At 47.2% G+C, this 22,541-nt stretch overlaps 1 pseudogene; it reads left to right on the top strand.

The window, feature by feature from the left end:
* Positions 1-16,709: 16,709 nt before the first annotated feature.
* The window catches only part of LOC147712261 (uncharacterized), a 29,563-nt pseudogene continuing 23,731 nt past the window's right edge, over positions 16,710-22,541 (top strand).

Raw genomic sequence — 22,541 nt, 5'->3', positions numbered from 1 at the left:
AATGGCCGTAGCGACTAGAACGTCACTCTGTAAGTCAAAAGTAAGGGGCGTGGTAGTAAACGAAAACAGACTATGCCGATATGCAGCTTCGGAATCTGACGATGAGTTTGCCACAATGCAGAACTGAGGTACTATTTCAAATTGTAAGTCTCCTCTTGTGTGTGGGTGACCCAGATGCTGGTATTGTAGAAACAGTCTATGAAGGTCTCAAGGCATAAAAATGAAAAGCGTTGTTAACTGGTAGTGGGCAAAAAATGAATGTAAGAACGAGTGCGGGGTAGGAGGGAGATGAGAACGGTGATGATTGCATGAAATGGGCCTGCGGCAGAGTAATGGACGCTGAGCCAATGTGACTCGGAGATAGGTAGGATGAGCCTACGTCTGTAAATGGGTAGTGGAAGACAAATCAGGGAACTAGAAATCGGCAAATCGAAAAAATTAAGCGAAAGGGTCGGCAGAATAGAACCCAGTCATAAAAGGTTGGTCTATTGATTCTGATGCTGGCGATAAGGGTGCTTGTTAGGAAGCGGTTAGTGAGAAGAAATGATGATTGAAATCGAGGGAGTATTGAAGGTAGGAAAAATGTGGTTAACCAAAGACAGAGTAAAGGAAAAAAGGAAGGTTACGATCGGAGTATTTACACCTGAGCTGTGAATGCCACATGAGAAGTTAAGTCTAAAAGGAAAAGAGTTGGCTAGGGGCCTGGTATGACAAGCCTATGCAGAAAGTAGGGGTTATGAAAACAATTGAGTGGTTGGGAAAAGTAAAAAGCAAGTGGATGAGAGGGAGGGGTAGGATGGTATGTTGTCGTGTGGTTAGGAATTTATATCAAAATGTCAACATTTATACGGTGCTAACAGGTTTCACACAATTACAGAAATATCTCTTTTATAGGCAGTACAGAATTAAAGGAAATAATGAAGTTCATCATCTGTGTTCTGGCCATGCTTAAGGCTGTGAGTTCGCATAATCCAGATTGCTTCCTGGCATCTGAGTCTTAGTTCTCGATTGCCGCCTCTAGCCAGGGCTTCAATCATATCTATGCCATAGAAGGTGAATTTTTTATTCGGTCCTTGTGAAGGGCATGTGGATGGCCATGGGGTAGCGTGCATCTTGTGTGAGAATTGCACAGGCATGTTCTCTGATTCTTTCTCTCAAAGGTCTGATGGAGCTTCCTATATATTGGCTTTGGCAAAGACATTCAATGATGTACACTGTTTATCTGGTGTCACAGTTTATATTTGATTCAATTTTGAATTCATGTTTGTGGTATCCTTTGAAGGTCCTGGTGCCATGTTTTGCCCAACGGCACATACTGCAACAACCGCATTTGTAGAAACCTTTTGATTTCACTGTAAGCCATGAAGGTTTTGCTGTGCATGGCATGGTGGGGCATTGCCTAGTTCTAAGGTTCTTCCCTTTGCGATAGGTGATTTGTGGTCTGTTAGTGATTGTATCTTTCAAGGCTCTATCAGCCAACAGAATCCCCCAGTGTTTGTTGAGGCTTTTCCTGACTGTCAGGTTGATATCATTATAGTCCATGATTAGTCTCACTGGTTGTTTATTCTCTTTAGGCTTGATCTTGTTTAGCAATGTCGTCGATCTTTCAATTTGTTGTATTTTTTCTCTTTGCTCCCTTTATAGTGTCTTGTTTGTAACCTCTTCTAGAGTAGCGTTGGGTCATGTCTTCTATACATTGTTCGAATTCAGTGTTTTCGCTGCAGTTTCTTCTTGCACGTACAAACTCCCCATATGGGATGGTGTTGATTTGGTGAGCAGGATGAGAGCTTTCCGCATGTAGTACTGCATTGCAGGCTGTTTCCTTACGGAAAAGGCGGCTATGCAGAGCGTTATCCTTGATGTATAGTTCTATGTCTAGAAAAGTCACATTCGTCTTGCTGATATTGCTGGTGAACTTCATGTCCATTTGGTTATTGTTAAGGTGTTCGCAAAATTCCAAGAGAGAGACGTGAGAACCTGACCAGATAAGTAGGCAGTCGTCTATGTATCTTCCCCAATTGATTATATTGTCAATCCATGGTTTTCCCTTGTTGCCCCAGATGTATTCTGCTTCAAGTGCACCCATGTACAGGTTTGCAAATGAAGGGGAGAATCTGGAGCCCATGGCCACACCTCTAATTTGTCTGTACCAGGTGCGGACATATAGGAAAAAATTATTCATCAGGATGATATGCATCATGGTGGAAAGCATATTAGTGTGTTAAAAAAAAGTAATAGCTCTATTGTTCAGGCAATTGTTGACTGCTGATAAGCCCATTTCTGGATTTATGGAGGTGTAAAGTGAGACAACGTCCAATGTGGCTATGATTAAATCTGGTTGCCATTCGATGTCAATTAAGATGCTCAGAATGTGCTTTGTGTCTTGGATGAAGGAAGGAAGATTTTTTACCATTGGATTTAGGAAGATGTCAACATACTGGGCTAATTTTTCAGTTGGTCCACCAATCCCGGACACGATGGTTCTACCCGGGGGAAAGGTCCCTGTTTTGTGAATTTTAGGTAGGGTGTATAGGTAAGGATATGTTGGTCTGGTTACTCTCATATACAATGACTCTATTTCACTGATCAAGCCTTGTTCCCTCCAGTCGGTAAGATGTCTATTATTCACTTATAAACTGTAACACCAGAGACACGGTGTACATCATTGAATGTCTTTGCCAAAGCCAATATATAGGAAGCTCCATCAGACCGTTGAGAGAAATAATCAGAGAACATGCCCGTGCAATTCTCACACAAGATGCACGCTACCCCATGGCCATCCACATGCCCTTCACAAGGACCGAATAAAAAATTCACCTTCTATGGCATAGATATGATTGAAGCCCTGGCTAGAGGCGGCAATCGAGAACTAAGACTCAGATGCCAGGAAGCAATCTGGATTATGCGAACTCACAGCCTTAAGCATGGCCAGAACACAGATGATGAACTTCATTATTTCCTTTCATTCTGTACTGCCTATAAAAGAGATATTTCTGTAATTGTGTGAAACCTGTTAGCACCGTATAAATGTTGACATTTCGACATAAATTCCTAACCACACGACAACATACCATCCTACCCCTCCCTCTCATCCACTTGCTTTTTACTTTTCCCAACCACTCAATTGTTTTCATAACCCCTACTTTATGCATAGGCTCGTCATACCAGGCCCCTAGCCAACACTTTTCCTTTTAGACTTAACTTCTCATCTGGCATTCACAGCTCAGGTGTAATTACTCCGATCGTAACCTTCCTTTTTTCCTTTACTCTGTCTTTGGTTAACCACATTTTTCCTACCTTCAATACTCCCTCGATTTCAATCATCATTTCTTCTCACTAACCACTTTCCTAACAAGCATCCTTATCGCCAGCATCAGAATCAATAGACCAACCTTTTATGACTGGGTACTATTCTGCCAACCCTTTCGCTTAATTTTTTCGATTTGCCGATTTCTAGTTCCCTGATTTGTCTTCCACTACTCATTTACAGACACAGGCTCATCCTACCTATCTCCGAGTCACATTGGCTCAGCGTCCATTACTCTGCCGCAGGCCCATTTCATGCAATCATCACCGTTCTCATCTCCCTCCTATCCCAGCACTCCTTCTTACATTCATTTTTTGCCCACTACCAGTTAATAACGCTTTTCATTTTTATGCCTTAAGCCCTTCATAGACTGTTTCTACAATACCAGCATCTGGGTCACCCACACACAAGAGGAGACTTACAATTTGAAATAGTACCTCAGTTCTGTATTTTGGCAAACTCGTCAGATTCCGAAGCCGCATATCGGCATAGTCCGTTTTTGTTTACTACCACGCCCCTTACTTTCGACTTACAGAGTGACGTTCTAGTCGCTACGGCCAGTTTGGCTGGCTTTTGACGTCATCAAGACTTCGCCTCTTGGGGCGAGTCTAGAATCGTACTCACAGTCTCACATACCCGGGCACCAACGGACTCCGTCTCACCTCCGCACGACGGCCAGAAGGTAAGATAATCAGCGAGCTAACGCTTTGAGGTTACCAGAGATGCTATGCATCCCAAACCTCTCATATAGACCCCTGTCCATTTCGGACTTCAGCCTACTGCCCGTTTTTTACTTTTTTACTTTATTCTTACTACAGCTCACAAGCGAGGGCAAGCGGATTTGCTTCCCTGCTCGATCCGACCGCGCACCCGGTGGCGGAATTTTTCCACCTTTAACACGCCACCTAGACGTATTAGAAGCACCTCCTTCTCGCGTCTTCCTTTGTTTACACCCGATTAGGACCAGGTTGGAATCATCACCGGTCCGACAGTGAGTCCAGCCTTCATTATTGTTTAATCGCTGCACTACACTCAGTGATTTCCCTTCGTATCAGTCTCCTTATACTATTAACATTCATGCCCCTACTATTTCCCCCCCTTCTACAGACACAGCTCTCATCCTAAAACTCCACAGGTATGTTAGCTACATTTTTTTAAGATCCAGTACTGTGATTTGCTAAACGCTATTGCTGCAACACTTACCACCATTATGATTCCGAATCATCCGCGCATATCTTAGAACATCAGTAAGCACACTTTAGAGTAACACATAAATAACACCAGGATGGCTACACCTAGTTATAATGTACTTATTGAGATTAAGAAAGTATCCAGCAACATTGCTGTCACGTTTTGTTATGATTGTGAGTATTTAAACAGTGCAGTCTCTCTGTCCATTTTCTCTCCTTAATTGATAAACTCCACCACTACTTCTTGGGATCAATATGATCAGTACCTTCTCGTGTGTTTGACGTAACTTATCCGATGTACATACTGTAAAAGTACAATGATATTTGAACATCAAACGTGTAGAGACATTGTACGTCACACACCACCCATACCGTAGCATTATAAACAATTGATGATTTTTATTCCACAGGATAATTTTGACTGTATTTTGCATACTTAGGTTGCCTGTGATTTGCAGCTTGTCACAATTTTGAACACGAACTATGTAGAGGCACTGCATGCCACATACCACTTATACCTTAGCAATGTAAACAATTGATGATTTGTATTTTCCATGCTCTCTCCCTTTCATTCCCCAGGATACATTTGAACGTATTTTTCATCCTTACTTGTCAGTGATTTTCAGCTTGTCACATTTTCCCCACATGACACTCACCATGTGTTTTTTTTGTTTGCGTCGCTGCATTTTGAAGTTATAATATTGTGAACAGCAGCTCACCACCACACTTATACACTTACTTTTCATTTGATGTCCCAATTGGGTGTTCTTGCAATCTTCGAACTCAACCCTGTCCATCTCCCAACACTCTTTCCAGGTCTCCACGTCTCCTAGATAGGCCTTGAGCCAATCATCCCCACCCTTCACGTCCCCTTCACTGGCCTCCCACCCACTCCCCCGTCACAATAGTACCCTTACTTACCACCACCCTCAAATAGTATTGTTTCATTTTCTACTTTATCTCCCCTAGCCCTGAAGAGTCACGGGTTTACCCCGGTTTTGACGAAACACGTGTCGGCTGGTTTCCTTGTGAAACAAATACTCACACTGGATGAATAAACACCTAATAGGTTAAAAACGTTGGAGTTGGATCTTATCCTTTTTATTGAATGATCACAAAACTCAATTTATAAACTGATGCAGGTTGTGTGCACTTGACATTGCCTTTATGTATACAGAAGGTTGAGATCCTCTCCCCTTCCTTTCTCTGAGACAAGGGTTATCTCAGATCAAGAAGCACCAACCACCTAAACTTCACAAACTACCCCCTGACCACTACCTGTAGAGCGCCATCATATTTCTGAACACTCTCATAACCCTTCGCTGAACTTTCCTTCAGACCCTCACCGTTCCCTTTTTTAAGCTCTGCAACACATGCTTTCCTGTGTTCACAGGATTTGGCAATTGTAATTACTTCTAATAAAGATGGGTTATCTTTCTCCCAACAAGTTTCTTTGACCTTATTTAGGGAACATCCTAGCATGAATTGATCTTTCAACATTTCTTCATAATTGCCCCCCAAATTGCAGGTTGAAGTGAGTTTCCTCAACACAGTGGCATAATCTTCCACACTCTCTACTAGTGTTTGCATACGTTTACCAAAATAGTGTCTTTTTAGCACGTTAGATACTTTAGACAGAAAATGTAAATCTAACTTTTTTAAACATATTTGGTAATCGTTTAAATTATGTGCTTCAAGTGTGGGTAGATCAGAAGCAAGATGGCGCCTGATTGACGGTCGCTGTGATTGCTCCTTTGCTGCCTGGAGACTAATGACTGAGACTCGGATGCTGGCTTGTTCGAGCTGAGTTATTTTGGGGCTATAACTCCCCCCTTCCTGTCCTACCCATTGTTGTTGGATAGTCTCGACCCCCTCGCGGTTGCCAAAGTACTTTTGGTGGTGCTGGCCGTGTCTCGAGCTGGGCTGAGGGAGCTCCGGACAGCCGCACTCGAGGACAGGCGTGGACATAGAGGAGAGGCGTGGACACAGAGGAGAGGCCTGGAACACCGAGGCTGAGACGCCCGTAGGGGCCGAGCGGCTCACGGCGGTGCGGCGCACCAAAACAACAGAGGCAGAGGCTGTCAGTATGCCTCCAAAGGCTAACTTGGCGGACGAGGAAAGGCTCCCGCTCCCGCAGAATAAGGAGATAACGCTGGGATAGCGTTATCGAAAGGAACCAGATTGGCGGTTCTTGGAGGTTCGATCAGCAGCACTCAGATGAAGGACACTGGGACCCATGTGGACATAAGTAAAGGTGAGAACCCTGAGATGGTTAAAAGGGGCGGAGGTGTTAGTAGTGGAGCGCGAGGCAAAGTACCAAAGGCCGGGCCAATAGACCCGGGGAGACATCATAGTATAGCAGAATTCCCCCCCCCACTACACTGCCAGCCTCTAAAAATTACTTACCTATTAAAAAAAAGGTGTTGTCTACAAAAGGGAAAAACGGGCAAAAGGAGATGCAAAAGCTTAGACAAGGGCAAGCACAGTCTTTACAGGTAGATTCTACCGGAAATACACAGCCCGCAGCTATCTCTGGGGGCGAGCCCTGAGTAGACAATGGTGACAACGTCGGTCAAGACATTGGGAATTGTAGTTCACAAGAAAATCTAGTTTAGGCCCAAGCATCGCCAGTGGGAGAAATACAACAGGGTGCCACCTCCGGAGCATCTCCATCACCGGAAGACCCAAGCAATACTGAGCAACTGAATAAGAGTATGCTAGTACAGGGGGTCGTAGTTAACAGTAGCCCGGAGGATACTCTTGATCTGGGGGACAAGTTTTTTTCTGTGACGGATGGATCTGAACTTAGTCCTTTTGAAGCAGAGGATAGTAGCAATCTTCAGTTCTCTAGCTCCATTTCTAAATCCAGCACGCCACAGAAAGATACTGTTGTCAGAAAAAAGAAGCTCTTGAAGAAGCAAAGAGACAACCTCTCTTTGGAGAAAACTGGAGAAGGGTACCACAGAGGTAGTAGAGGTAATATGGATCCTACCCTAAAATGGGATTACTCGGCTACCAGGAGTGTTTATCCAGATCATATTGGTCGGGGTGTAGAGGAGGAGGACGCTGCACCCTCAAAGATGATATTTTATTCAATTAAACAACTTCAAGAGGAGACCCGAATTGATGGGAAAAAAAACAGACTGGCAACAAAGAAACTTCAAGGGGCAGTTAGAAAAATGGCCAAGGCACGCACGGACACGAACACTAGATTGACTCAGGTGGAAGATCGCACAAGCATTCTAGAGGATAATCAGGTGAAAGCCCAAGTACAGACGGAGACATATGACAAACAATTAACAGATCTACAATGGAAAATGGAGGATTTTGAAAATCGACAAAGGCGGAACAACCTCCGGATTCTTGGAATTGAAGAAGGCGTAGAAGGGGAGAATGTGAGGGCCTATGTCCTGAGGCTGATGAAGTGAGCCTTTCCAGAGCTAATTCATTGGAACTGGGAGGTCGAGATACAACGGGTCCACCGCTTTCCAATAAAAAACCTCCATAATTGGGCAGAGATGGGTCAGCTATGCGAAGAGCAACTTTAGTTTATTTTGGGAACTTTCTGCTCCTCGGAGAGGTCTTCTCTAAAGCTCGCCTGAATGCTAAACGGACCTTTGAGAATCAATCTTTCTTTACGAAGCCAGATTTTTGCCGCATCACTGTGGAAAGACGCTGGCGCTTGAGAGAACTGATCGAGCCTTGCCAAGCTACAGGCCTACAAGCTTATTTGATGAATCCAGCTAGGCTAAAGATCATTTATAAGAACACCCCAAGAGTATTTACCTCTGAAATTCAAGCTAAGGCGTATATGAACTCCCTAAAGTCTTAAATAAAATATTAATGTGATGTTTTATATGATGTAGGTACAGGGGGTAGGTACAGGGATGGGATAAGGTTATTTTTGTTTTGTTAGTCACTGATTTTTTGTTAGGATAAAGTAAGGGGGTCTAGGTGTGGGTATGAGGGGGGGACAGTGACGAATAAGGTGCATCCAGTGAAAATATAAACGAGGAGGCAGCAAAGGGGGGTCGACTCTCAGGCTCCATCACGGAGACCTTAAGTCTGCTTGCTTCAAATTATTGGTGGGGGGGGGTTTGTGGACAGGGAGGGCAGAAGGGGGTTAAGAGGGGGGTTTGGGGGTTTGGGAAAATGGGGCGAAACAAAACCATGTAAATATGCAATTAGCTAATTGGCCTCTTCCTATCATTATGTGTGGGGATTTTAATATCAATAGGTTAAATGGCTTATGGAGAGGGGATCCAACCAAATTTGTAGGCCGGAAATAGTAAAGCCATAGGGCTTTAGTTCAAATGATGGACGATAATGGGCTTATTGATGTCTGGGAGCAACAAAATCCCCCGGGGGTTGGTAGCACATATTATTCCGCGTCGCATAGGGCCATAGCACGGTTAGATTATTTTTTAATTTCTCCATCTCTTCTCTCTATTTGTAAAATTAGAAAGCTCCCACGCGTGGTCTCTGATCATAACCTCCTGGTGCTAGCGGTTCTAAACCCAGTTAGGAAAGCACAGGCAACAAGTTGGTCATGTGAACGGGTTTTTACTGCAGGATGTAAATTATGTTGCACACATGGAGAAATGGCTCAAAGATTTTTTTGAGGTTAACGGGGAGCAGTCAGTTTGGAATAGTATGGGATGCCCTGAAGGCCGGGTTTAGAGAAGAAACCATGAGTTACTCAATTTTTTTTTGTTTGAATATCTTTATTGGTTTTCGCAGATAGTGCACAGCATAAATCACGATGCGAAACAGAACAGAAGAAACTTAGCATAGCATCCAGTGGTTGTACAGAGTTATGCAGTAGAAAATAACAAGGTATCACAGGGCATTATACATTTATCGCATCACAGAAATCAAAGAAAAAGCACACAGGGATACCTTGGCTACAAAACAAATCACATACCGGAGAAACAACAGGTTCAGCTTCAGAAAAGGACGATGTCGAAGGAGCTAGTGAACCGTAACGGGGCCCAAGGCGTGACGTGTGCAAGTATGGAGGTTCATGTAGCTGAGGTGATTCCAGCGAGTGTACAGCTACATGGTCATAATCACTGTGTGGCTGCGGTTGGTGGGTGTGGTGCAATGAGGTATAATTACGTGCCTATGCATCTCCATCTGCCCATATCGGTGAACATGTATGTGGCATAGCATCCAGAACTGTGCTACTAGGAAAAGCGTGCTAGTATTACACAGCTCGTGCGCAATTCGATATTCGAACTGTATAATAATAATATGAAACTGTATGAACAATAAAATAATAAAGAATAATAGCAAAAGAAAAGAAAAAGTTAATAAGTGAATAAAAGGAACGTCCACGTGCTGTCGCTCGTGTGTACCGTCGGTCCAAGGAATGGTCAGCATGGGAGTTTGGAGGCAGTGTCCGCCGCAGTCGGGAACCCTCCGGAGGGGGGGGGGAGCGAACACCCCACGCCATTCAGGCACTAGGTCCTCGGTGGTACTAAGGGAAGGCCACCAGTGCGTGAGTCAGCAGCGCGTGTATGTGGGGTGGCTGAAGTGTACTACTTAAGGGTACCTGAAATAAAATAGCGGTGTAGGTGTTCAGTGCTGCAGCCCGCTTATCTTCCAGGTGGGGTCAGGGGAGTACACGTCTAGGCAACTCCATTGCGGAGACACGCCAGATGGAAAGATTTTAGTGTATCATTCCAGAGATGCGCAATAGGGAACTTCCGCTATCCTGCCTTTTATTCTCTATGAAGGGTTGTGCTTTCCGCCTTCGCCCAGTTATCAAAAGAACTACGCCAGTGAGCTGCCTGAGGGGGTTCGCTGCATTTCCAGCGCTTAGTGATGAACCTCTTCGCCGTAATCAGCCCAAGGTCCCAAAATCTTGAGGGCACTCTAATCTGCTTCGTCCTTTTATATAGTCCCAATAGGCATGTTTCCCACGTGTGCCCCAGCTCCCCGCCAGCACCCTCTGCCAGTGTGGATGTCAGTGTGCCAGTAGGCCTGTAGTGTGGGGCATGACCACAACATGTGTAGGAGGTCCACGCCCACCAGTGCGCATCTCGGGTACGCAGATGTCAGGATGCCAAAGTACTTGTTGATTTTATCAGGTGACTGATATGCGCAGTGAATGATATAGAATTGAATGAGTTTGAAGCGGGAGTTGCGCAGGACATTGGTGGCACCGGCCAGCACCACTGCCCATTCCTTATCAGTCCATGCCCTTCCTCTGTCTTCTGCCCATTTATCACGCAGGGCTTGGGAGGAGCACTGCGTGTGGCCAGGAGAGCCTGCACTAACCAATGAACCACGTGGGAGCCATGTCCCATGACATGCAAGTACTGCACCAAAGAGTGTCGGTAGTTCCTCTGAAAAGTCGCCCCAAGCCCACGTGAACGTGCTTATGAGCGCGGTGTGGAGTAGAAACTGTCCAGCCGGAAGGCCCGTGTCAGTAACTAGCGCATCAAAGGGGATTAAGGCGCCTTCAACGTACAAATCACCCATTGTGTCTACTCCGGCACGCGTCCAGCGCTCCAGTGCTGCTTCTGTCACCACTCCCCCATCGCTGGGCGTTCCCAACAGTGGAAGCACCGGGGCATACGGTGTCACAGTACGGGTGAGCTTTATGCTTCTCACAAAGCATTTGCGTGCCACTGCCAGGTGCAGTTGTGGCGGGCAGGGAGTCTTGGTTAAGGGGTGAAACAATGTATGGATCTGCGTTTGGGTCCAGACAGCGGTGTCGCACAGATTTTTCCCACTTAGCCATCCGGCCACCCACTGCAGCTGGGCTGCTAAATAATAGAGCTCCAGGTTAGGAACTGCCAAACCCCCAGCATCCGGAGACACGTAGAGTTTCTTCAGCGCCACACGAGGCCTTCCAGCGTTCCAGATGAGGTTCCTGATCGAGGACTCTAGCTCACGGAATGTACGGGTCGGGACATAGACTGGGAGATTGGCATAATAATACAACAATCTAGGCAAAACTATCATCTTTGTCAGCGTGACACGCTGGGGACATTTAGGGGGAGGGTCTTCCAAAAGGACATCTGTATTTGTAGGGAGGAGATAGCCCTCACCAGATTTCCATCTAGTGCATCTGGCAGGGTTCTTTAGATATAAATCCCGAGATAGCGGAACGTGGTGGGGTACCAATTGAGTTGTTCACCACTGATGCAGATCTCACACTCCTGCATGTCCGCATCAAAGGAATACACTCCAGACTTGGCCCAATTAACCCTGAGCCCCGACATGGCTTCAAAGGTGTGGAAGATGTCAGACAGGGCCATCATCAGGCGGGTCAGGTCTCTAATATATAATAATAAGTCATCGGCATATAGAGATACCGTATGCAGACCATCCGCTAACGGTATCCCCCGCTCCACACAGCGCGTTCTCAGGAGCTCCTCTAAGGGTTCCATTACCAGTGAGAACAGCAGCAGAGACAGGGGACATCCCTGTCTAGTGCCTCTCCTGACGCGGATGGTGTCCGATAACAGCCGACCAGTGCGTACGCGCACTGTGGGTCTCTGATATAACAGGCTCACCATGTGAATGTATTCATCCCCGAGTTCATATTTCCTCAAAACTGCCACAAGGTAAGGCCACTCCATGGAATCGAAAGCTTTTTCGAGATCCAGCACCAAACACCCAGACCGGGGCCACTGTTGCGTGGCATAGCTTTGCACCCTGAACAAGCGCCGTATATTATAAGAGGTACTCCGAGTGGCACAAATCCGTTCTGATCACTGTGCACGAGGGTGGGCACCAAAGGGGCCAATCGCTGGGCTAGTGCGGAGGCCAATATCTTGTAGTCAGTTTTAAGAAGGGCAAGCGGGCGATAGGAACCTAATTGTGTGCAGTCTCTACCAGGCTTCGGAAGAGAGATGAGATTGGCTTCATTCAACGTGGGATGGAGGGAGCAGTCCGAAATGGCTGCCGTGTACATCCTAAGAAGTTTGGGAACTAAGAGATCGGGGTAAGCTTTATAAAATTCGGCTGGCAGTCCATCCGGTCCCGGGGACTTGCCATTTGAGAGGGAAAAGATGACGGTACGTAACTCATCAGGTGTAAGTGGGGCTTCTAAATCATCACGTTGCATGTCTTCTAGCCTTGGTAGTGTAATATCAGAAAGGTATTCGGTTATGTCTGCATCAGAAGCTTGCAGTCGGGAGCGGCATAACACTTTGTAATGATCTACAAATGTCGCATGTATTGTGTTCTGCGTATACACCATATCTCCCATATCAGTGTGTATTGCCGCAACAGATGTCGTCCTTGCATCCTGCTTAACCAACCAGGCCAGCAATTTCCTTGGCTTGTTGCCAAGATGGTGAGTGCGTGCGGAGTGCGCCGGATAATTAAGGTGGCACAACCGCTCTAGCAGACGTGTATGTTCCGCGCGTGCCTCCAGCAGTGGCCCATTATTGCCCTCCTCCGCTTCCTGTTCCCTCTGAAGTAGGTCAACCTCGACGTGTGTCAGTTCCCTATCTAACTGCTTCCGCATTCCAGCCTGTGTTCCCAAACAGTGGCCCCTGGTCACAACCTTGAACGCATCCCACTCAATTTGAGGGTTGAATGCAGTGCAGCTGTTCTCCTCAAAATACTGGATAATGTGTGTGGACAATGAGTTACGAAAGGGAGCGTCAAGTAGTAGGTCAGGTTGGAGCCTCCAGGTGGGTATAGGTGGGTGTGGGCGTTCCCGTGCCAACTGCAGAACATGTGGATTGTGGTCAGAGTGGGTGCGGCCCATATAGCAGGTGTCGTAACCTGGGGGAGTATCTCGCTCGACTCCATGTACCTAGCTAACCGTACATACAGCGCATGCGCACCTGAATAGTAAGAATACACTTTGGTGTGTGGGTTGCGACTCCGCCAAATGTCATGTAAATTCCACTGCAAGGCCCAGTTTGTCAGTGCTTTCATAGCCCCATGTACAGGAGCGCCAGGCAGAGGCAGAAAGGAATGATCTAGGGCAGTGTCAAGTACGCAATTTTAGTGGCCCCTCAGCACCCAGGGGATCCTGTGCCAAGGTGCCAAAACCGCAGACAACCGCGTAAAGAAACCCCTCCTGATCTGTGTTGGGAGCATATAGTGAAGCCAGGACCACCAGTCGACCATCTAGTTTGCCCTGAACAATCACATATCTCCCCTCTGGGTCTATATGGGAATGTAAAAATGCAAAAGTGTTCTCAGGTCTCAGCCACAGCAATGCCCCACGAGCATATGATGAATACCCAGTAGCATAGAGCTGCCCCCTCCACCGACGGTGCAGTTTTTGTACCTCCGCACCACTCAGGTGCGTCTCTTGTAAAAGGGCTATGTGGATTTGGTGCCACTTAAGGTAGGAATAAATGTGGTACCGTCGTGAAGGTGTGTGCATGCCACGTACATAACACGTGCATATCTTTATCACTGACATTACAACTTGAATTGACCCCTACCAGCTCCCCCCTGCAGCAGACAGCCCCCCCAGCGGTCCCCCTATCTGCCCCCACAGAATCGCCGGAAACACATCGGTAAGCACTTGCAGGAACTTCACAAAAGAAAAGCAAGAATACAAAAGAAATTATACATTAAACCGAAAAACCACAACACAGAAGCAATGCCAAAAGGTCGACAGCCAAACAGGCCGCCGTCCAAACTCTCCAATGAGGTAACAAAAGTCTAAATCCAGAGGGGTAGCTGCGCACTCGGCACGGTCGCGGTGTCGCATCTGCTGTGTAAGCAGAGGGAGCGCCCCTCTCCCCAGGCAGTCTTCGCCAGCCATAAGATATACTAAAAGTTTCGCCCAGAAATCTCCCGGTGCATGCAGTACTGAGCGCAAAGCCAGAAGTGCTGCAGAGATGTCAAACAGTCCCCACAATTCGCCACTCAGCTGGAGAAGAGCCAGGCCATTCACTCCCAGCCTGTTGCTGGGCAGCACACACTCAGTTTCCTCTCCCTCTGAGGTCAACCAATACCATATCAGTACTCACTGCGCCTCGTATTGATGAGAACAAGTCCAATGTTCAACCCGGAGGTGATCGCCACCAGTGCGGGGGGCCTGATCGATACCAGGCTTAGCAGTTCTATAAAGGCGCTGTGAAGCAAACAAGCAAAGACAAATAGTAACATCGTCCAATCAATGGATCAAGTCTGGTGTTTGCAAAGTAACGTCCGGTCGTTCCATGGACATCTGTGAGTCAGGCAAGCCATAGACGTTTTCATCATCGATCAGTAGCTCACGCGGGCTGGCATCCAGTGCGGTCTCAATGGTCGGGGAGCCACTGAGCTCCGCCACCATGGGAAGGGCATCTTTCTGTTTACTTTGAATAAGGTCCGCAGGAGGGCCTATCTCCGCCGCCACCCGCGAGTCGGTGACAACCTGTTTCCGCGATGACGACGGGGTCCTCTAAAGCGCGGAAAGGGTGAGGTCACCGACTCCACGGCCATTCCACCGTCCAGCCACGCCTCAGCCTCTTCCGGGTTAGTAAAGAAGTGCGTTTTGTCACGCGCCACAACCCGCAATCTGGCGGGGAAGAGAAGGGAATACTTGAGGTATAGCTGACGGAGCCGTTGCTTGACCGCTAGAAAGGAGTGTCTCTGGCGCTGGACTTGGATCGTGTAGTCAGGGAAGAACATTATCTTGGCATTTTCAATGTGAACTTCCCGGAGTTGCCTGGTTGCTCTCAAGATGGAGTCGCGTTCTCGATAGTTTAGTGTTCTGAGGAGCATTGGTCGGGGATTAGATCCCGTCGGTAGCGGCCTCGTTGGCACACGATGAGCCCGCTCTACGACGAAGTGTGGCGATAATGCACCAGTTGGGAGCAGATTCTTCAACCAGTCTTCCATGTGCGTCGCGGGCTCTTTCCCTTTCCATTGTTCCGGCACACCAACGATGCGCACGTTGTTGCGCCTTGACGGCCATTCCGCGTCCTCGGTCCGATCTTCCAAGAATTCAACACTGTTAAGGAGATCTTGTACCTGCTTGACAGTCTGAGTGACCCAGGGCGCGAGGTCCGCAGCGGTGCCCTCCAAAGCAGCCGTGCGTTCAGCCAACTTCTTGCGGTCAGCGCGGAGGTGCGTTAGATCAATGGCAACTCCGTTGATCTTGGTTTCTAGGGAGGTGCAGGTGAGTTGTAGCGACTCCTCCAGTCTCTCCATGGCTGCCAGCATTGTATCTAACTTAGCCGCCGTTGGATCCGCATCCGCTGGTTTTGTGGACTTTTCCATCCTCCCCTTTATTTGCGTGCCTCCAGCTCCAGTTCTTGTCCTGGTGCCCCCAGACATGAGCGGCGTGATAAGGATTAAGATGGCACTCTTGTTACCCTTGTCCAACAGTTCGTGGAGGTTTGGACTGCACCAGTGGCGTCGAGTGAGGGCGGGAACCAGGGCGTGAGGGCCGCAGGGGGACGTCTCCGCCAGACAAGTCAAGAAGGTCGTGCCCCGGTGATCTGCCACGGATGCACGGCGTCGTGGCCAAGGTGACAGACAGGGGCACCGTGAAGAGGTGGCCGGCGCTTCACCTAGTTCCAGGCATCGTCCCCCCCAATGCGCCGTTACCAGCGCGCCCGGGGAGCAGCAGGCGGTGTCTCAGAAGGGCCGCAGCATGTGCGGCCGGTAGCATCGACGTTCGGGTGGTGCGCGGAGTGCGCCTCCCTTACCCTGCCACCGGGTAACACCAACCGCATGCGGTGCTCCACCGCCAGTTCAGTGCGCCTTGTCCTCCTGGTGTACCAGCTGAGAGCTCCCAGAGTTGAGGCAAAGGGGCCACCAGTGCAGGCAGTGGCTAGGTGGGTGGATCGATGAGAGTGCGGCCCCTAGCCGCTGCACAAGGGGCCTCCGTCGGGGACAGCGTATTCAGTCCGACGCCGATTTTTCTCACTTCAGATTGCACCTCGGGGCCTTGCGGGCGGTGGCAAGCCACGGCCTCTCGTTGATGTGCTCGCCGGGCAGAGAGCAGCGGAAGCGGCTGCACGGCTCGCAGAAACCTCAGTTCGGCCAGGAACGTGCAAACAGCCCCAAAATTCACAGAGCCGCGGCCGATCGTTCACTACTGCATCGCCATGATTTGTGGCTGGATGTGGATACATTTGCCGGATTTATGGCCTGGGGAAGGGGAGCTCAAAGCGGAGCTCTACCTGGGTGCGACCGCAGCCAGTGTGTGCTTAGCCACGCCCCGAAACTATGAGTTACTCCATGAGACGGAACAAGCTGGAAAAATTGGGATGTAGATAAGATAAAGATTAATTATGGATCTGGAGGAAGAACTGGTACAAGCAATTGGCTCCAATCTTAATATAGATGAGATTGCCTGGAGACTTACATTAGCTAAAGCTGCGGCCGGGGATATCAAGGCTGCCAAAGCAGCGGGTAACTTCTTGGCCTGGAAACAAATGCGTCATGAGTTCAGTGAACAGGTGGGTCATATAATAGCTGTAAGGACCAGACAGACCTCAACTAGGGGGGATATCTCTGAGGTTGTATCAGAAGCGGAGGTAGTTTCTACCACTCCAAAAGATATCTGCAAAATTTTTCAAAACTTTTATCAAAACTAGTACAGCGAGGATATTGAGGTGAACAGCAAGGAGATTGAGGACTATTTAGAGCTTGCTCTAGTTGAGAGATATTCTTTAGATGACTCCACAGCCAAGGTGGGTAGCTTCTTGGATGATGAGATCCAGGGGGCAATTCATGATCTGCCTGCCGGTAAGGTAGTTGGGCCAGTGCTAATTCCCTTAGAATCTTATAAGAAATTTTTCCCACTCGTTAGAGAAGATATGTGCTATGTATTGCGCCAAGTTCAGAGCGGACAAATTCCCCCACAGTCTTGGGGAGAAGCCACTATGGTCATTTTTTTAAAGAAAGGGAAACAACCTAAAGACCCAGGCCATTATAAGGCAGGTGATCTCGCCCAGACAAGATGCGTTCATCCCAGGGAGGGGTACGGCGGAACATATTAGGAGTCTGTACCTTGTTTGATGGCACCGCAGCCACACGGGACCCTATGGAGATTAAAATGCTTGGCGCGGAGAAAGCGTTTGATAGGGTCTCGTGGGGCTTTCTTTGGCCTGTGTTGGAGAATTTAAATATTGGCAAAGGGTGCATAAACACAATACAGGTGCTGTTTAAGAACTCGAAGATCCGACTTCGAGCAATGGGAGAACAAAGTGATACAATTATTATCAGGCGTGAAACTAGGCAGGGGTGCCCCTGTTCTCCGCTTCTTTTTGCATTTTATATTGAACCTTTTATTAGGAGAATCGAGTTGAACAGAGATATTCTACCAATACAATTGAATGGCTTTGAGACAAAGATCTTAGGATATGCAGACGATCTGGCAATCATGTCCGCAAATCCTTCTATAGCCTTAGATGAAAAAGAAAGTGAGGGAGAATGTTTCGGGCAGTGTCCGGTCCATAGGTTAAATCGCGGGAAGACACAAATTGTGGTTAATGATAATATTGGTCTGGCAGACCCAAGAGTGACATAATCGGCCTTGTATTTAGGGGTTACCATTACGTCATGTCTTACTAAAATAGTTGAAAAGAACTTAGCTCCTGTAATTCAAAAGTCAAAGAGAGATCTTGACAGGATGAATAACCTACATTTGACAATTGTTGGGCGCCGTAACATTATCAAAATGTTATTCCTCCCAAAAGTTTTATATTTATTAAGGACGATCCTCTTGAAGTTTGGTAATTATTGGTTTAAGGAAATGGAAAGTGTTGTTAACCGATTCATCTGGGCTCATGGCAAGACGAGAAGGGCACTTAAATTTATGTCCCTCCCTAAGGACAGAGGGTGTTGGGAAGTACCGGATTGAAGGGTATATTATTGGGCCTCGGTTCTGCAATATATTCGGGGACTTTTGGGTTGCACGATCACGGACTGGTGGAGGGGGGATGATAGTATACCAGATGTATAGGAGTTATTGTTAAACGGCGAGGTCCATAATTGGCTCCTAAGGTTTAGTGAGGCAAGTTACTATAAAGAAGTCAAATTCAAGACTCCGGGAGCTGCAATTACGGTTTGGACTTCTATCTGGAAGAAACTGGGATTGGGTAGAATGAATTACTATACCCTTTATTTATGAATCCATCTCTACCGGAGGTTTTCCATGATGGTGTAATGAGACGATGGAACAAGTTGGGAGTAAAAACAATTGGGAATATTATGGATCCTGATGGCATAATTACTTTTGAAACAGCACAAAATCTGTATAATTTGGAGCGTAGAGAATTTTTTTAATTCTTGCAGATCAGGTCGGGCTTGATAATGAAACAAGGGGGATAAGGTTATGGAACGATTGCAAGATCCGGAGGGGTGCTCAATCACGCAGATCTATGGCGAACTTAATCAATCACAAAATGATGATCTAGAAAAAACTTCAGAAAAATGGAGGGGGAAGTTGAACATTGAAGGGATCGAGTTTAAAGCTTCGCTTAAGCTGGGGTGTATGGTTCTAAAGGTGGACAACCTTCCAACCCAACATTTTAAAACAATTTTTGAACTATATTTCACTCCAGCAAGAATAGCTCTTTGGGGTGGGGCTAGTGGTATTTGTCGCCCGCGCTGTCATAGTATAGAAGCTGACACAATCCATATGTTTGCCTCATGTCCTATGTTGGCCCCCCTCAAAACTGTGATAGAGCTTCTTATGGGGCAGACTCTGGGCATCCAGATAAAGTCAACTAACAAACTAGTGGTTTTGGGGGTCACCAGGGATGTTATGTTATGTTATGTTGATAGGAATTTGTCAAGCGCACGGTCACCAAAGGTTTCATGGCGCTAATCGTATAAATGCTGATGCGCGGAGCCAGGTTAACAGGGTTGCCCGAAGAGCCATGTTTTCAAGGCCTTTCTAAAGCCCAGTAAGTGGTCACAGTTCCTGATTGAAAGTGGAAATGAGTTCCAGAGCCTAGGTGCCAGGTAGGCGAACCTGCGTCCACCCCCTCTTTAGTAAGAAGATGAAGGAGGGCTGGGCGAAAGATGCGCCTAGGGACATGCTTGGTGATCAGATTATTAAGAAACTTAGGGCTATTACAGGGCAGCGCTTTAAAGACTAAAGGCGGTGCGTTGCGCTATGGGCAGCCAATGAAGTTTTGACAGTAGAGGCCTGGCCGTTTGCCATCTCGGCTGTTTGTAAATCAGTCTCGCCGCCTGATTCTGGATCATTTGGAGGCGGTTAAGCAGGCCCTGGGTAAGGCCAGAGTAAAGGGAGTTAGAGAAATCTAGGTGTGACAGCACCAGCGCTATTACCACCTGGAACAAAGCTGAGTGGGACAGCAGATGCGCAATTTTCCTGATTTTACGCAGCTGGAAAAGACTGGCGGAGACCACAGCTCCCACGTGTCTTTTAAATGAGAGATCGGAGTCAATACTCACCCCAAGACTTTTCACTGATAGAGAAGGGGCAAGTGGACCTCTTCCCAGGCAGCAGTCTTGCCTGGGTTGAGCTTCAGTTGATTAAGATTCATCCAGCTCTGAATATGAAGCATTGTAGATTGGAATTTAGCAGCGGCATTGGGCGAGTCCAGAGAAAAAACAAGGCTTGATTAGGCTCGAGGTAATCTGACTTTTCAATAAAATTGGAAAGACACCTAGCCACGTGGGCCTCCAACCTTTTCGCCAGAAAGGGAAGGAGGGAAATGGGGCGGTAATTGGAGGAATTCGAGGGATCTGCCCCTGGTTTCTTTAGAAGAGGAACTAATGTAGCATTTTTAAGGCTCTAGGTACTTCTCCCTTGCTAAGGGATTTGTTAAGGAAAGGGAGAATACTGTGAGGTAAGGCCCAAAAAATATCCCTCAGGACAGAGGGAGGGCAACAGTCTTTGGGAGAACCCGACTTGACTCTGGACATTAACTCAGATAAAATGTTAGGGCATATGGCTGTGAATTGATTCATAGAAGATGAGTTATTAGGAGTGTCATCTAAAGACTTCACACGGACAGTGGAAGGAATGCTGGCCCTGATGATTTCGATTTTTTCCACAAAGAAATTATTCAATGAGTTGCACAGCATTTGGGTGGGGGCTTGACAAGGGGAAATTCTATCATCGCTGCTAAGGTCATTTACAATCCTAAAGATTTCTCTAGGTTTGTTAAGGACAGTGAGGATCCTTGCAGAGAAATACGAAGCCTTGGCGGTCAGTAAGGCTTTCTTATAGTCTCTGCGGGCTGACAGATAGAGCTGTCTATCTTGACTGGCATAACAGAGCCTCCATTTCCTCTCTGACTGATGGAGTGTAGGTTTTTGGGTTTTAAGTTCACTTGTGAACCATTTGTGGGCATCAGAATGTCTGGCACGTGAGAATTTAATAAGCGGGACATGAATATCGCTGGCTGCCAATAACTAATTAGCAATATCTTTCTCCATGGAGTCCACTTTAAAATTGGAGTTGACGGTGGGGAGGAAACTGGCTAGTGAGTTAATGAATTCCTGGGTGTCAAGTGTTCTCCGCTTTCAAGTCAGGCCTCCCGCCACCTTGGGAGTCTTAGCCCTGCCGTTGAAAGTGGCTATAAATTCAATCAGATGGTGGTCAGATCATATGCAGGGGGAGATAGGAGGTAGAGGAAGTTCTATGATTTGAGACCAAATTTGGTCCAAGGTGTGGCCCTTGATGTAAGTGGGGGCTGTGAGGTGTTGGACCAAATTGATATTAGATAGCAATTCGGAGAGTTCAGCCGACTGAGGCCCCCGCATACATTAGTGAACCAATCATTTAGGTCCCCAATAAGTAGGACTCTGGCGTGGTTCATGGTGAGATTCGCTACCTGTTCACTGAGGGAGAGGGGAAAGGAAGGCATAGGCTGGGGCGGGTGGTAAATAAGCACCAGAGCCAGTGATCCCGAGTTAGTATCGAGATTAATGACGATGTTCTCAACTTCTGGTAAAACCAGGGAGGTCAGCATGGTAAACTTATGGCTTTTGTGTATGATGGCAGCCACTCCTCCTCCCATCTTCCCAGAAGGCCGGTTAGCCGATAGGATGTAATAGTCAGAGGGGAATGCCGCTAAGATGTCTGGTGTAGAGTCCAGCGTAAGCCAGGTCTCAGTGAGCAGTAGAATATCCGGTTTGTCTGATAGTAGCAACATGAATATGTCCAATTGATGTTTCACCAGGGAGCGGGTATTAAGATACAAAACCCGGAGAGAAGTCAGGTTGCTAGCGGTAGAGTAGGCAGTGGGGGAAACAGAGGGCGTCAAGGACGAGGGGTTAATATGGCCCACTTGTTCACGGAGGCTTTGATGCGGTCCAAGACTTCAGGCGCTAACAGAGCTTGCGATTGCTCTAGCAATCTAAGTCCCATTGGGGAATAGGTAATAATTTGTCCAGGGTTTGTGGCCCCTGGGCGCCGACGGGCGCAGACGGGCTTGCCTTTGGCGCGTCCGCTGCGCGCGTCCACTGCGCATCCGCATACTGGTGTACATATATAGCCCGGCCCCGCCTCCACGCTCCACCCCGTACCGGCCGATTGGCTGAGGCCTCTGGGAGGGGAGCTGTGAGTGTGTCAGCTCAAGGTCAGAGATCAATTCCAAATTGAAACAACAACTCGATTCAGGTAAGTTAAAAATAGTTTCTAAAGCAAATTATCAGGTTTTACAGGCCGCGCTATCTGACGTGGTCCACGCAGCAGCAAACATACAATGGTGCCCAAGTAGCTCATTATGAATTTGTATTTCTTGCAATGGCTATTGTTCAGATCTCTGTGGCCTCTGTATGGAAAGATCCTAACCCCCCATGTTTCAACATTGGGTGTCACGGCTTCTAGCCATATACAGCTTGGAAAAAGGGCTATATGAAAAAAAAGGTTGGAAAGCAAGACAGTTAGGGAAACGGATCTGGGCCCCTGTAATAGATTGGAAATCAGAATGGAGGGACCCTAGTTATAATCATCGGTCTTGAGGCTAGTAGCCGTTTTTAACTGTTGCAGTATATATGCTATTCTTATTATTTTAAAGGGTGGGTACAGGGTACAACTTAATATAATTGTAGTGGATTGTTGTTTATTGTTTTATCCTTTTCTCTCCCATCAATGTTTGAAATTAATTTAGTGTCTACTATCAGTTATATATGATTAA

The sequence above is a fragment of the Lissotriton vulgaris genome, chromosome 5 (genome assembly GCF_964263255.1).
Source record: "Lissotriton vulgaris chromosome 5, aLisVul1.2, whole genome shotgun sequence".
Lineage (NCBI taxonomy): Eukaryota > Metazoa > Chordata > Amphibia > Caudata > Salamandridae > Lissotriton > Lissotriton vulgaris.
Note: the sequence above shows the minus strand (reverse complement) of the source record. Positions and strands in the feature narration are given on the sequence as shown.